The sequence below is a fragment of the Neltuma alba genome, unplaced genomic scaffold, assembly GCF_004799145.2.
Source record: "Neltuma alba isolate B1F8T4 unplaced genomic scaffold, ASM479914v2 tig00007080_pilon, whole genome shotgun sequence".
NCBI classification, from domain to species: Eukaryota; Viridiplantae; Streptophyta; class Magnoliopsida; order Fabales; family Fabaceae; genus Neltuma; species Neltuma alba.
Genome location: NW_021634663.1, coordinates 81,638 through 89,361, shown reverse-complemented (window position 1 = coordinate 89,361; position 7,724 = coordinate 81,638). Strand labels below are relative to the sequence as shown.

Sequence of the window (7,724 nt, the reverse complement as noted above, 5' to 3'; positions counted from 1 at the left end):
TCTAGAAAATGTTCTTAAAGAGCATTAGAAATTAAGAAGGTGTCGTTGTGTTATTAATAATTGTAACACTCAATTAGTAATGATACAGGCGTAAAAAATAGTACTTTTTAATTACCTAACTATTTTTCTGAAATACGTAAATTAATCAAAATTACCTTGTAATAAAAGGAATACATTCTACCTCAAATAAAAAAACACATAACAATATCGATTTAATTTAGTATTTAATTTTATTAGATAATTTAACCCACACACCCACTTTTTTTTTTTTTTTTTAAACACACACACACACCCCCAATAACCTGTGGTCATTATGGTATGGCCAATAAACCAAGTGATTATTGGCGAGTTAAATTTAGTTAAACTCATTAAATAAATAATAAGTTATACAATTTTAAGCATAACATTTTTTCTTGTGAATCAAATATATTTAGCTCTGATATTTTAACCAGAAAAACACTCAATAATTTTAAAAAATTACCTATATTTTAAATCATCAAAACACATACAAATTATTTTATATCTGAAGAAAAACAGAGTACAAAAATAAAAATTTTATACAATTATTTGATATATTTTATTATCAGAATTAAATTTAAGTACTATCAAATCAAATTAGAAGCATTTCTTCCAACATTTGTTTTCTTAATCAGGAAGTTTTCTTCCGCCAGTAAGCTCAAGTCCTTTTCACATAGCAATTAATTTAGGGAAAATGACAAGAAAAAAACCTTAAAAATAAGAAATTTAAAAGGGTTAATATAATTTTTAGTCATTTGAATTTGTCCTCATGTTAGTTTCAATCCATCCAGTTCTAAATCATAAATTTTGGTCCTTTAAATTTTTTTCAATTAAAACTTGAAGGAACAAACCAAAATAAAAACAAATTTAAGAGACTAAAAATTATATTAAACTAATTTAAAAAAAGGCAGCTAACACTTCTAAATAATAGGAAAGAAAAAGCTAAACTAAAATAATGAAAATGCGAGGAAATGACCATATGTTGTTGTGTTAGTTTTTGAAAAATGAATATATTTGATATGAAAATAACAAAATTGTAACATAAATTAACAAGTTTGAAATACAAAATGACAACATCCTTTTCTGGAATCAAAGCATATTTCCTTTGGGGAAATCACTAAATTTGACATGGAAATAACAAGACTTTAAACCATAATTAACAAGTTTAAAATACAGAATAATGACATCATTTTTGAGCAACACACAAAAACATATTGGTCATTTCATAATATCTCCATAATTTCTTTTCCTATTATTTAGAAGTGTTATATGCCCCTTTTGAAAATTTCTATCATCTTGTTCTTATTTATAAGTTGATAATTTTTTTCATACTTACCTTTGTTAACGAAATGGGATTAAAAATATGTTTTATATTTTTTCTCACTTATTTACTTTTATCTCTATTTAAATTTTTTTTTGATATAAACCATCCGGTATCCAACCGCGCCTTTTCTGGGCCCCAGCCTCTTTGGGCCAGTTATACCCGAGCGATCGACTAGTCCGATTCGGCCGGGCGACAAGTAAGCCCTCCCCTTACCCTTTTTAACAAGTGAGGATTCGAACCCCCGCCCTCAAATAGCAGAGACTCGCCTCACTTGTGGCCTAGCCATTCACCAGGTCAGGAGTACGGTCATAGAAACCAACACTCCGTAAAATTATGGTTCAAGAAACTCATTAATTACCTGCAGATCACTATATTCATCATCTCTTTATTATTAATTATAAATACATTTAATATAAATAATTATTAAATTATTATTAAACTCTCTAATTAAAAATACTATATTATCCTCATACTAATTTAGAAACAAACATTTTTTTTACTTCAATATAAATAGATATTTAATTATTTAGATTTTGTAAAAAAGATTAAATATAGATTACAACATGGCGGTCCTTTTTAGGTGCGGTAATGCGGTTTGCGCCATCAGTACTGTACTTCACAGTTCGTACATAATCTAAAGGATTGCATTTTGCTTAATCGTGTCTGATTTTGTCAACTCACACTCCTTAGTTTCTGTAATCAGCTTATTCATCATCGGGTAAGCTCATCGTCTTTCGCTCATGAGTAGACTTCTTGTTTTTAGCTTTCTTATAGCTCTTAATTTTTTTCCTCCTTACTCGATCAATTAGGTTGTTGAATTTTTTCCTCCTTTGGAGGAGCCTCTATTTAAGCCCAGGATCCTAACTTTCTGCTTGGCTCGTTAATTTCTATAATAATTATTTTCTGCATGAGTTAATTATTTATTTATTGATTCTTATACTAATAATTCCTGCTTTGATTGCTATTTGATGAGCACGGGATTCCTATTCCCTTTCCTTGAGACGATAGAGGTTCGTCAAATTCGTTCGATTTTTCAATTTGAAGGTTAATCTCTGCAGCAAAATCTTTTGTCTTGGGCAGGAGTAGACACGCCTTACTGTAACACGTTAGCATATACAACCCGTGTAGTTCCTGCTTTCTGATTTTGTCTCTTTTGATATATAGCGATTGCAATGAAAGCCTGGCCTAAAACGGACAAATAATTGAAATGAACTATGCATGTGGATCATCTTTGGTGATTAAGAAATTTACAAATTCTATTTCATTCCAAGACAAAGCGGTCTGAACAGATCATTGATTGTGTGTGTATAGCTATACGACCTGAAGCCGAATCCTTTATTATCTTTCCTGGTGGGGTGACATGGTCTGGTCGATATTGCACTTGTAGTTGGCAATATTACTGAAATTCAATTGGTTTAAGTTAGGCAGTCTTGTTATAGGACTTATTTATCTGTGTTGGATGTAAGAATTGTATCTATTTGGGTCACTAATGTCGATTCTTTGAAACAATGAATTATTGATTTCATGTAGGAGGAATTGCAAGCTAAATTGTGAAGATTATCTCTCCTTTTGAGTTTCTTTCAATCTCCCAGATGTTCATGAAGTCTGTTGAATAGAGTGTAAGTGGTGTTAAGGTAACATCACACTTATTCCTTGTCAATTGAAGGAAACCTTTCCTTGCCTCCTTCTTGTCCTCTAAATGGATGATCTAATCACTGTTTGGGCACTGTCTCTGCTGGGGGATCTGCATAAAATAGAAAGTTCCGTTATGTCCTTCAAGATTTTTGTGTGAATTCTGTCTGCATCTGATGATCTAGATTACCTCATAATATGGCTGCAGTGGTATTAACATTCTTTTCCTTCTATGTCCTACACCTACGTATAGACTGTTTCTGCTCTTTTATGTTATGGAACTTTATGTGATAGGTTGGACAGTGTGATGCTGCAGAAAACATAGATAAAATGTATTAAATTCCAGCTTCTTTTCTTTTTCTTCCTCCTCCTTTTGTGGTCTTTTAGGAGGCAAAAAATGCATATTTATTCTAGGATTTCTAGAGCAATATGCACAGGTTATCCATGTATAATAACACTTCTAGTTTTAGTTTTAGTTTTAGTTTACTGTGCAAAAATTCATTCTATATAGGTGCAATGCAGCATAATGAACACTGATGCTGGGATTTCATCTTCCAAAATTGTGGATTCAACGAGTAGTTGGTGTCAGCTGGAAATTTGCTATACAGTTTCTATGAAGCAAACTGGTCAATACTCCATGGTTCATAAAGCTACTCAGAGTTCGCCTTCTCCTGTACTTTCTTTTGTGGAGAGAGGGCCTCAAGATGCAGAATCATCTCATGTAACAGCGGTTGATTCAGAACATGGATGCCCAAAGTCAGGAAATGAGTCAACTTCATCTAAGACCATGCGAGATGTCCATATTGTAAGAACTTGGACTGCATTCTAAGCCCCTACATTAGAACTATAAATATTCTATTTTGCAATGCTGCAGGGCTCTATCTGTACATAATTAGCAGAACACATACATAATTAGCAGAACACACACATAATTAGCAGAACACACCTTTTGAGTGCATGACTATTGCTGTGTATGGGTAACTAATATGTGCTCATTTCATATTTTTCAGTCAACGAGGTTAATGGAGGACTTTCTTGAGGTTGCTAAAGAAAATACAGAGAAGGATCTGGAAACATGTGGTATACTAGGTGCCTTCCTTGTAAGAGTCGATATAAATCCATTTTTTATTTCTGTCTCATCATAAATGCTCATAGCCTTTTATAAAATGTTTAAACTGCAGAACTATTCATATCACTGGCCTAATTACTTTATTTCTAAAATTTCTTTGTATATATATTTGGAAATATTAATGCCATTCGTTAATCTGCATTATGCTGGAATTTCTCTCTCACATGTATATGTCTTATTTTTATGTTTTTTTTTTCCTCGTTATACTAGCTGAAAATTAGAATGCTGGTGCGATGTTTTGTCGCTCTAGACTGTATGGTTAGTTGCTTTTAAATGTATGCTGTGACATTTTACAGACTGAAACCAGCTAGTATTTAAAAAAAAAAAAAACAGAAATGTGGAAACTAAAGTGACGAATACGTTCTCAAATATTAGATTGTCATTAATTATTTCTTTCAATCATCCAGGCAAAGGGAACCCTCTACATGACCACTCTGATTGTGCCAAACAGGAATCAACTTCCAGTTCTGTGAGTATCTTGGAGCTACTTTTGCACTGTTATTTTATCTTACTTAATGGGCTATGGTTTCACTACTGCTTGTTGCTGACTTACAGCATTAAATGACAGTGTCAAGCTACAAACGAGGAGGAAGTTTTTGCAATTCTAAATGAAAGATCCCTTTTGCCTGTGGGATGGATCCATGTATCTCTCTTTGTTCTTTTTGCTATTAAATTTATTTTTGCATGTTGATAACAGTTTTTTTTTTGTTTTTTTTGGGGGGGGGGGGTTTGGTGAATGTTGACAGCAATGTTCTTAAAATATATTCCATGCTGTCATTTTGGCATCTCTGATTTTTTTTTACTTCCACTGGAACCATTTTGGTGGCCCAACCTGCCCGTTTTGATGGCACTCTGCAAGTTTAGATCCACCAGAATCACCTAAACTTTTCAATCTCTTCAAGATTGATTAATTAATTCTATTACTTCCTGTGTAGATTTGTTAGATTTCAGTCGGCATCAGAGCTCAACTTTTCCAGCATCATATTCGTTTACAAAAGGCAGTTTTTTTTTTCTTCTTCCTCTGGTGATGTTTACAAAAGGCAGTGTTGTTCTTGAAGCTTCTAAACTAATTAGCATATGAATGTGATTTTAAGGCAGGATGGGGATTTTTTTTTTTCCTTTTACGGCTAATTAACCATTTTATTTTGTCTATTTTTCAATATAAAGTTTCTTTGCATGAGTTTAGCTATACCCGTTGGCTTCATAATTCTAACTCTTATTTTTATTCTGCATGCTTTTAGACCCATCCTTCTCAAAATTGTTTCATGTCATCAGTGGATCTGCACACTCAATATTCTTATCAGGTGACTGACATTAATGCTTCTGACTTGTTTGTTGTAGAAGCGTTTGTATTGCCCTGTGATTCACTTTCATATGACTATCAGAATTCAGAAGCATTACCTCCTTTCTGAATGGCAGCTCAATTACAGCATCCCATATGAACTAGAATTAAAGCAAATGTATTTTTAACACTGCTGAAAGAGGTTATTTTGAGGGTTGTGACTCTGGTGATTGAGAAGAAATTAGGGCCATCTGAAACACCAGTAGGATGAAAATATTATGTGGGAAGTACATGCTTTCGCAGTTGTTTTCTACCACAGTTAATGATTAGTTGTTTTTAATCTTTTGGTTAGGGTTTGTGTGAAATCGGAAACCATGCCTTGTTATCTGATGACATGCTATTGCAACTCATTTCCTTCTGGCTTAATGAGAAAATAGATTCCTGATGATCATTTTATACCAATATTCAAATGATAGAAAATATAAAATTTATAACAAGCCGCACTATTCTTAAGTCATGAATAGTCTGATTAATTTCTCAAACCCCTTGTAATGCACAAGACCGAAGTCTACTTGAATATTAATAATGTACACAACTATTCACCAAAATGGTTCAAATTTTGAAGTATATGGTTACCAGAAAAAGAAAAATTATGAACTCTGCCTTCTAGATCAAGTATGACGGCTTGGTATTATAATTTCAGGTGATGGTTCCTGAGGCTTTCGCCATTGTGCTGGCTCCTAAAGATACCTCAAGGTCTGATCATTTTCTTCTATGATACATCTTAGTCCAAAATTTCACTAGTTGATTAAATCCTTTTGGCTTGAAGGTGGCACAGATGGATTGGGAAACATAAGAACAGGATATCTAAAATGCGGTTAATACATACATCCAATTGGGAAGAAGTGTAGCAAATTTTTAGCGAAACTAGCTGTCTTTGTTCCCTTACAGCGTATAGTAATTTGGACATGCTATAAAAAGTGAAGTGGTTGTTGTTGTAGTTTCTCTTGAACCATTGGAAACCTCTTACTGTTCCTGTGCTGTTATACCAGCATTATGTTGCTTTTCAATGGTACAAATAGATCAGTTTCGAATTTTTGAATGTTCTTGTTTCTCGATAAATAAGTTACACACAGCTTAATTATGTGACATTGCTCAGGAGCTGTGGACTGTTTCGGATAACTGACCCTGATGGAATGAGCATTCTAAAATGCTGCCCAGAGACAGGATTTCATCCACACAAAGACCCAGATAATGGGAGTCCCACGTATGAGCAATGCTCCAATGTCTACAAGAACTCCAATCTGAGATTTGAAATCTTTGACTTGCGCTGAAAATGGCCTTGTTCATATAACACAGGTCTTGCTTTTCAAGATACACTGGCAGAAGTTATCATGACAGCTATGTCCTAGTTACTTGACCTGAAAAAGTTCTCGACTTTCTTGACATGTTCAGTATACATAACAATATTTTGGCGCACGGTAGTTATTACAAAGAGACAGTAAAAGCTCATCAAGGCATCCCTTTTGATAGGCATTTATTGGCCCTTTGTATAGCCAGCAGGTACTAGATGGTGTAAAAAAATTGTCAGTTCAGTGGTTGAGGTAAAGTGGGTTTAGTACTAAAAGCTCATTGTCTTGGTCCGTATTGTGTTGTGACGCGGGGAAACCAACTTGACCTTTAGTTGTAAGAAGCAGACTAAATAAGGGTTTTCAGGTAAAAGAAAAAGAAAAAGAAGACGACCAAATAAGGGTTTCTTTTATATATCTCCTTGTCTCAGTATTATGGCTTTGCCTGATATGAGAGAAATTCTTGTAATTTGGATCCCTGACACACTTTTTGGTTAGAAGGTTTTTGAAGGAAAGGAAGGGAAGAGGAGGGAAAATTGTGTTTGATTCAAAAAAATAGAGAGAAGGGAAGAATTTTTTTTTGTCTTTTAGTGCTTCCCAACTCTCCTTTTGTTCTCTTCTAAATTTGGGGTTTTTTGAAAGAGAGAGAAATATTATGTCTTATTCTGATTAAATTATCTATATTAGTTTTTTAATGTTTCAAGTTTATCCTTCTCACAAAAAACTTTTTATTCTATGTAAAACTATTTTTTATTGGTTTATATGAGTTGAAGTCGTTGAAATCTTTCCACGCTCTCTGCTATTAATCTTCCAAATTCGTTGATGTGTGTCTATATATACTTATTTTAATTCAATTTTACTTTTTTTTCCTCAAAACTCTATGTATTATCTAATTATGTGAGGTTGCGTACGTTGTATAATTAAGGATGATGTAGTTCAAAAATTGTAGTATAGATCTATTTATAATTTATATAATATGCTAAAAATTAT

General features: G+C 33.2%; 1 pseudogene; it reads left to right on the top strand.

The window, feature by feature from the left end:
• The first annotated feature begins 310 nt into the window (after positions 1–310).
• Positions 311–7,146, top strand: LOC114751729 (AMSH-like ubiquitin thioesterase 2; annotated as a pseudogene).
• The last annotated feature ends 578 nt before the right edge of the window (positions 7,147–7,724 follow it).